This window comes from Gadus macrocephalus, chromosome 21, assembly GCF_031168955.1.
Source record: "Gadus macrocephalus chromosome 21, ASM3116895v1".
NCBI classification, from domain to species: Eukaryota; Metazoa; Chordata; class Actinopteri; order Gadiformes; family Gadidae; genus Gadus; species Gadus macrocephalus.
The window spans coordinates 17,280,846-17,290,107 of NC_082402.1; the positions used below are offsets into that span (position 1 = coordinate 17,280,846).

Here is a 9,262-nt window from a genome sequence, read left to right on the forward strand (position 1 = left end):
ATCTAAAATGTTAGAACAGGATGAGTTAAATAGAGACACTAGGTCATCATTGCTGCCAGGAAGCTAATTTGCAGTCAAAATGGAACTAGCCACATCATTACTCAGGAAACATTCAGAGAGGTGACTGGCAGTGAGAGAGTTAATGTAGCGAGAAAAGCGACCTGGGGACTTAGCTACTGACAGAGGGTTTGGTAGGTTTACATTAAACACAATGGGTTTATGGTCGGAGAAGGACGCATCCTCAATGAACACAACACAGAAAACCCATACGATAGAATTAAATCAAGGGTGTGACCAAGTATATGGGTAGGCTGATTAATGTGTTGCACCAGACCAAACAAATCAATGATATGACAAAACTCTAACCAGGGGTTTATCCGGACAACAGACATGGATATTGAAGTCGCCCAAAATCAACAAGTGATCATAAGATGTAATAAAATCAGATAAAAAGTCTGAACTCTTTGATGAAGTCTTTATTTGGTTTAGGAGGCCTGTAAACTAAAGGCTTGATTCCACCGGACGCGTTACGGCAACGTTACGGCAACGTTACGGCAGCGGCACGTCTTGGCCGCGGTCACCGCAGCAGATAGGTTCCACTCTAATCAATGAGACCATTTCCACCGGGCGCGGCTGCGGAACGTCTCAGCAACGTCCCAGGAGCGGCTCGCCGTGCCGCAGCGCTATCATTCCGTAGCATTTCTATTTTTGCCGCAAGCCGTTGCTGAACCGCGTGAATTTCAACAGAGCAGATCGATCAGGGCAGGAAGTGAAAAAGTAAAAGCCATAGAGCATTCCGGTCAATTTTCAAAATAAAACACAATAAATAAACACCAACATTATTACGTCATGACCGGTGGCACCAGGTCAGCAGTCAATCAATCAAAGGGTCTCAAATCATCCTTTTTATAAGAACAATGTCAGAAAGGACAAAGCCTGGCATTTAATTGCAGTAGTTTTGGGAGTGGAAGGTGAGTAGGCCTACATTAGGTTTAGGATTATCGTGGGATCTCGTGATCTCGCGGGAATGCGGCTGGCTCGCAAGGCAGCGTTGCGCTGCCGTAACGCGCCCGGTGGAAATGCAAGCAGGGCAAAGTCGCGGCCAAGACGTGCCGCAGCCGTAACGTTGCCGTAACGCTTCCGGTGGAATCCCCGGGTAAGGCGCACACTAAGGGGGTTGTAATGGATTCAATTTTTACGCACTGGATTTCGAAAGTGGAATAAGTCCCAACGGGTAGCGTCAGTAACTTAAATTTTTTCTTAAAAATCATTGCAATGCCGCCACCCCTTCCAGTGCTCCTAGGCGTGCTAATGAATGAGCAGTTTGTTGGACAAAGTTCACCAAAAACGGATGACTCACCAGCTCCAGCACTTATCCATGTCTCGGTTAAAAATAGAATATCCAGGTGTCGTTGAATGAAGAAGTCCTTCAGAATGAACGTTTTAGATGAAACAGACCTCGTGTTGAGCAATGCCAGCTTTACCGTGAAGCGTTCCGGGGTTTTTGGACATTGGGCATATTGTAATGGGCGAATGTTGTGGGAATTCACTCCGCCGCCTCGGACCCACACTCTTGGAGAAGCAGGGCTGACGGTCATCGGAGTCCGGAAGGGAGAGATGGGGAGATGGCAGGAATATCTCAGGTCCCATGATCGTCGTGCCAGGTGGAGGTCTGTGCGCCCAGAACAGGAAGGCCGACAGTGCCATGGGCGCGCGGGGATAACACCAGCCTCACTGCTAATCCTCACTCGAATGCCATCGCGTTTGCCTCTCCCCCTGCGTCGCTTATTACGGCGAGAGATAAAACAAGGGAGCCGGCGAACGTATTCCGCACCAGGGTAAATTAACGCCGGGTGACATCTGTCAAAAGAGCCAAGGCCTCCACTGTTTGGATCTCCATTGATCCTCGAATATGCATGAGCATTTGGCGATCATAAGTCTGTAAGGCGTCGGAACAATGCCACAGGAACAGCAGAGAAAACACACACGTAAAAAAGCGATCTAACGGGTAGGAGCTGGACAGGTAGGAGCTGACGGCAGGCCGACAAACACACTGGCGCCATCTTGCTCAAACCTTGCTCAAACCTTGGCCTCAGCTTCTGACGCAAAAGGGTACCCTTGTGCTTCTTTTTTCGACGCATGGGGTTTTCAACTCGTTACAATGTAGGCCTAATCCCTCCACGGCAATATATGAAGCTATGAGCATTCAACCCATTGGCTAATGGGGGACCCGATGGCTGCACATAGAGACGCTATGAGCATTCATCTCATTGGCTAACGGAGGACCTTGTGCTTCTTTTTTCGACGCAGGGGGTTTTCCACTCATTACAATGTAATCCCTCCACTGCTATATATGAAGCTATGAGCATTCATCCCATTGGCTAACGGAAGACCCGATGGCTGCAGATTATCGGCGATTTTACTGTGAAATCTGTGACATTACTCAACATAACTACACCAACGTGTCCTTGTTAATTACACAACATGTATGGGTTAAGGCTATGGACATCTGCTGGGGCCCGTTTCAGAAAGCAGATTCAACAAACTGAGTTAAAACCTTAACTCTAGGTTGACCAACTCTGAGCTGTCAAACTGTTAAGTTTTCGGTTTGAGAACAGGTGATAACACTTAGTTCAATCAACTCAGAGTCAAGGTAACCCTGAGTGAAGCCCGTGCATGAGGATATAAAAAGCCTTCATCAATGGAACACAGATAACATGATTCACCATGGCAACAAGTGGTAAACAGCCTCGATCCTCCTACTTCTCCCCAGTGGAGTTGGAAATATTAATGACTGCGTATGCAGAAAGTGAGCATATATTTTTTAAAAAGAAGCAATACTGTGGCAGCAGCAAAAGAGCGGGAGCTTGCGTGGCAGAAAATTGCTGACCGAGTCAATGCGTGAGTATTAATTGAAGAAAAAAAAGAAATGTTTTGTCTTGAATGTTCCACTTATTCAACAATTATATTCCATATGTGTCTGTGCGCACAGGTGCAACCCAACAGGCACCAAACGGACTTGGCAGCAACTAAATGTTTTTTAGTTCAAACAGGTAAGGTATAATAAAGTACAAGCAATTGTGATGTTGTTTAGCCTGCCCTCATTCAACAACATTTAGTGGCTACATTCAACATGTGATGGATATATTTAAGTAATTAGGGAAATCTGCTAAAAAGAGAAATCCCAACACTGCCAGTATTTAATATTGTCTATATGAAAGCAACACCTGAATGCCTTTTATGCATACAAGTCTCCAAAGTTGTGCTTTCTGTATATATTTAAATTTGACCTCCATTATAGCCAACAGAAAAAAGGCTGAGGCCCGCAAAACAGGTGGCGGTCCACCACCACCACCTCTCACAGAGGCTGAAAAGATGGCCCTCAGTCAGAACAGTGGGCGACCCATTGCTGAGGGCATCTCTGGGGGGAGCTCATCGGACCCACCCACACCCCAGGACACAGGGGCCTACATAAGAGGTAAGTTATTCAAATGAATGGCATGTACGTTAATCCTTTTTCTAGTGTTCGCTCAGTAATGGCCACCCATTCATCTTAGACACAACTTGGCACACTGATTTTTCTTGTAGCAGTAGGCTACAGTTCTTTGCAATTGGCTGCTTTTGCTTTCAGATATCAATCTATTTTAAGGTGACTCAGAGTTTGAAAAATTGTGATGGGACCTGCACACTATTGTTAATTTTTTTTTAATTAGGTGGGGCACTTTTCTGGGAAATCATCAACTGTCTAATCTTCATCTTCTACCAGTTACTGATGGTGTAATCTGTCTTGTGGAGTCTTCTGCCATAACAGACCTCCATGCTGTTGGAAGTACTCAATATTCCACCGATTTTTCATGATGGGTAGAATATAACAAACATTCTGTTTCATTACTGGAGGATGATGAAGACACCTTATCAGCTGCCACAGAGAGGGAAGATGCAGAGAGGCCTGTTGAAGTATACACCTTTTTTTTTTAAATGCCTAACCCTTCAGTTAACTTCTTTCTCTCTAACAGAGCAATGCTGGAAATTACAATGAGGAAGAAGGTCCATTAACCTCCACAGAACAGCTTACCTCAGTAAGATGTTGTTCAGCATTGACCCACAACTTACAATGACGCTAAGTAGATATGGCATTGGGAAATTCAACGTCATTTATGTTCGTATAGCTCCCTGTGAAACAACTCTAAGGTATATTTGCAAGCAAAAATCAACAAAATGCATTTGGAAATGGACCATATAAGGCTGCAGATCACTAAAACAAAAATGGAAATACAAATGCTGGACCATCAGTTAAAGGTGGGTGACGTGCCCACAGGTGGATGATTTTTAATTGTTTCAACAACAAAGGATTAACAACTGTACAAAATTTGTCCTTCTAGGAAATAAAGAAGACCTCATAAAATGAGATGCATATTGTCTTTCTTTAACATTGGGGAGGTGATGGGTCAGTTAGAAATGATTGAAGCATATCATGTCTCTAACAGCTCTTCCATCACGTGCATCAGCAGGGGGGGTAGGATTAATATCTGGATCATTGGGGGAAAGAGTAGGACATTGTTCTCCTCTAATAGTGGCAATGTTGTGGAGAACCACACATGCCACTATAATGTCACAAGCTCTTTCTGGGGTGACCCTGAGCCTACGAAGGCACTGGAACCGGGCCTTGAGTATCCCGATGGTCATCTCCACTCTGGCTCGTGTCCTGCAGTGAGCCAAGTTGTAGTGTTGCTGTGGGCCAGGCTCAGGGTCAGGGTAAGGGGTCAGCAGATAGCGCTGGCATGGGTACCCTCTGTCTCCGAGTAGGTAACCATCAAACTCTCCTGTGATAATACAAGATACAGTTGATTGTTTCAGTTGCAATAGGAGGAAACAAAATATTGATCATAGGATATAACTATATACTGTATATAAACTCACCATGGGCAAATCTGGCACTCAGTGTAGACTCACAAAACATTCGTGAGTCATGCACAGACCCAGGCAACTTCGCTTCCACATTATTAATCATGTGGGCTCCATCACATATGATCTTCACAGTGGAGAACAGTAATTAGCTGTATAGTGAAGTATATTTAATTTGGAATGTTAAAGGCTACTATTTAGGCCTACCTGTACATTAATGCTGTGGACAGATCTCCTATTCACATAATGTCCTTCATTTATTGAAGGAGCTATGATAGGAATGTGAGTGCCATCAATGCAGCCAATCACACCTGGAAACCCTAAAATATATCAAATTGACTGATTAGTGCTTCAAGTCTCAAATGAAATGAATGAATTACTGCTTAGACTGATACCTGCATTTCTGTGGAACTCTTCTTGAGAAATCTGGTGGGTCTGTGTCTTGGGAACACTACAAACGTGCATAGTAGCCGTTTCAGTGCAAGTGTCACATTTTGGACAGCCCGACAGACAGTTGCCTTGGACACATGCTCTGCATCACCGACGTTATACAAAAAACTGCCGTTGGCAAAAAAACGAAGTGCAATACAAAGAATTTGCTCGGAACTGAGAGTGTGTCCACGATGTGTCATGTGAGCGATGTGAGGGCTGAGAATATTGTTTATATGAATTATTGATGATGCAGAGAAACGGAAACGCTCAAACAGGTACTCATCAGGGAATGATAAAACATCCAATCGGGGTCTAATAATCCTCTCCCGACGGAGATTTCTGCGGAGTATCTGCGCCTCGACATCAACTGGCTCTTCAATAAAAGGACACGCCATGTCTGGCACTGCCTTCAGTCTGCAGGCTTCAACTTAAGAGCAGGAGAAACTTGTGATGATGAGAAAATTGACCATCATTGCTATGCTGATGACACGCAAATCTATGTATCGCTATCACCAAATGACTATCGGCCCATAGATCTGCTGTGCCAGTGCATTGAGCAAGTGAAGGAATGGATGTGCCGAAATTTCCTTCAACTAAATGAGGACAAAACAGAGATAATTGTATTTGGTTCTAAAACGGAAAGGCTTAAAGTAACCCAACACCTTCACTCTCTGTCCCTGAAAACCTCAATCAAAGCCAGAAATCTAGGGGTTATCATGGATTCAGATTTACATTTTCACACATCAAATCAGTTACAAAATCGGCATATTATCACCTTAAAAATGTAGCAAGACTTAGAGGGCTCATGTCCACCGAAGACATACAAAAACTTGTACATGCCTTTATCACTAGTAAGCTTGATTACTGCAATGGTCTCCTTACAGGTCTCCCAAAACAAACTGAGGAAGCTTCAGCTTGTTCAGAATGCTGCTGCTAGAGTTCTAACAAAGACCAAAAAATGTTATCATATTACACCAATTCTGAAATCATTACATTGGCTTCCTGTAGGTTTTTATTTTAAATTTATTTTAAAATCATGTTGCTTACCTATAAATCCCTACATGGTTTAGGCCCAAAATATTTAACTGATATGCTTCCACTACATCAGCCTTTTAGACCACTAAGAAGCTCTGAGACCAATCTGTCAATTATCCCCAGAGTAAACACAAAACATGGGAAAGCAGGATTTAGTTACTACGCAACAAATAGCTGGAATAAACTCCCAGAGGATTTAAGACTTGCCCCAACTCTGAGCACCTTTAAAACAAGACTGAAGACTTTTATGTTTGCTATAGCTTTCTGCTAAATCTTAAATACATTGCACTTTCTAAAAAGCTTTTTTAACTTTGCCTTTATTTTATATTTTAATACTAAAATGCCTTTTTAACTTTCTATTTTTTGCATATGTTTTTCTTTTACTTACCTGTTATTTTATTTAATTGTATGGCAATGTTTATATGTGAAGCACTTTGAGTCTGCCTTGTGTATGAAAAGTGCTATATAAATAAAGTTGCCTTGCCTTTATTTATATTTATATCCATGCTAGTTGACTGAACAATTATTCCTCTACTTGAATTTATATTACTATATTTATATTTACTACACTTATTGTAACTCTATGCTGCTCTGATAATTCTCTGATAATTCATGTACAAACTGCACTTTACTGCTCCTTTGCACTTCCGGTTGGTCACAAAACCTCATTTCGTTGTACTCTGCACAATGACAATAAAGTGAATCCAATCCAATAATATGTTTGTGTGTGTTCCTGTGGACACACAATGTGTTAAAGAGATACACATGCATAAAATAACTGTAACCCTCCCTCCTCTCACTGGTTTGTCTAGTCTGTGCTACAGCCATGTCCTTGTATTGTCACTGTTTTTTCTTGTGTTTGTCTGTCATGGAAAATGTATAATAAAATTTAAATCATGGAAAAATACGCACATGTCACATGTATGAATGCTGTCCTTGTCAAATGAATGATTAAATGGTGCCATTCTAAAATGTTCCTTTTTGGTTTCTTCCCTTATTCTTTCCTGTTGGTATGAAAGATCCACGGATTGACCGTGCCATCGGGGTTTGCAAGAAGGTTGTAAGTGCCTTTTCCTTCAGTTGGAAGAAGAGAAGAGATATGGCAGTGGTACAGGCTGAGCTCGGTCCACTCTCTCATAACCTCATCACGAGTCCCTAACCAGGTGGGGTTCGAGACAACTGATGGTAGAACGAGTGTTGGAACAGGACAAGGCCATAGCACAAGTCCTGGGAGCAGAAAAGAAAAGCAGGCACCTGGTGCCCACCTGTTAAGGCCGATTTAGGGTCGTTTTAGACGCAGAGACGTAAGCACGTAATTTACACAAGGGACTTGTTTTAGACAAGTTTTGATTTACGGTTCCTTGTTCCTTGCGCGTGTTGCAAGGGGATTCTCCGTCAGAACAGTAGGGGGAGCAACGAACGAATCTGTGGGCGTGGAAGTGGAAATCGCTGGCTTGTTTATATTTATGCACTTCCAGTATTTTCGACGAGAGTAGCAGTAGCTAAGTTTAGGTTAGCGGTCTTTTTCCACACTCTGAACGATGTTAAGGTTGCTGTAAAACCGGAAATGTGAGACTCCTGAAAGGATGTGGTTAGCTGGCCAATCACAGTCTTTGCGAGCTGCGTAGGGCCGTAGTGTTTTAGTCGCATAGTCAGGAATTTTGGGCGACGCACTTAAGCACGTAAGGGGGGATATTTTACCGCGCAAGGGGGGGTTATGTATCTTACGTGCTTACGCGTTACGTCTAAAACAGAGAATATATCGGCCTTTAGGGCATTGACGTGTTGGAGTCAATGAATAAAGCTCACTGAAGGAATTCATTGATTCCTTATTTGGTGAGGCCTACATGAGTGTCTCCTATCCCAAACCGATACTCCACCAGTTAAACTGCTTGCAGCCAGAGGAGGGTGCGACCAAGCTCACAAAACAAATCAAGAGCAACATACTCAACTACCTCAACAATAAATACAATGACCCTGTAACACAAGAACTCCTTGACATGGCCTCACTCATGGACCCCCGGTTCCGGACAACCTTTATAGCACATGACAAAGTGGGCAGAATCAAGAAAGAGCTGTTACAGAGCTGATGTCTCTTCCAGCTGAGAATAACAAATCCCAGCCTGGCACATCTGGGAGGGACCTGCACCAAGAAGAAGCGGCTGAAACTGTTACAAAGAAGAAGAAAACTCTGGAAAGCTTCTTCAAGAAGAAGACATTGTCGTCTACCTCCCAGTCAGAGCAGGACAAAATTGAAGCTGAGCTGTCATCCTACTTGTTGTTGTCTGAGACAGACCCTGATACAGACCCACTGCAGTAGTGGAAGCTACATGAAGCTAACTTCCCAAGACATATGAAAGCAATATCTCTCAATTCCTGCCACAAGTGCCTCTTTGGAGAGGGTTTTCAGTACGGGGGGTAAAATTGTAACACGCAAAAGAGCATGCCCCTGGCCAGAGGCAGTATACAGGCTTGTCTTCCTCGCGAAAAACCTGTAGACAATTTCCTACAAAATTAAAGGGATGTTATTTTGTAAATATCAATTTCATATTATTCATTGTATTTCATTTTAGAAGTTTTTTCAGGGATAGCCTACAAGAGACATTTTTTCAATTTAATTTAAAAAATATCTTTTCACAATAATGACAGCCAAGTGGTTCTGTTTTTGTTTTGTTTTTTATTCTTGAACAACTGATTTGTTTACAGAGGCCTAAACTACCTGGTAATTTCATTTATTTGTATTGTGTTAATAAAGAAAATAAGTATTACAATTTTGCCTTGGTCTTTGTAGATTGTAAACCAAAAAAAAGAGGTTTAAAAAAATTTAGATTTAGTTTTATGCCAAATTGCCCAGCCCTAGCATGAATTAATCAATTGATTACAGTGAGCC

At 42.6% G+C, this 9,262-nt stretch overlaps 2 long non-coding RNA genes across 2 annotated transcripts; one reads left to right on the top strand and one right to left on the bottom strand.

Moving 5' to 3' along the window:
- Positions 1-3,866: 3,866 nt before the first annotated feature.
- Positions 3,867-4,300, top strand: LOC132450138 (uncharacterized). Its single transcript, XR_009523804.1, has 2 exons — positions 3,867-3,957; positions 4,017-4,300. It is a non-coding gene; the product is annotated as an uncharacterized LOC132450138 (long non-coding RNA).
- LOC132450134 (uncharacterized) lies at positions 4,294-5,776 on the bottom strand. Its single transcript, XR_009523800.1, has 2 exons — positions 4,921-5,776; positions 4,294-4,823 (listed from the first exon to the last, which is right to left on the bottom strand). It is a non-coding gene; the product is annotated as an uncharacterized LOC132450134 (long non-coding RNA).
- Between the last annotated feature and the right edge of the window lie 3,486 nt (positions 5,777-9,262).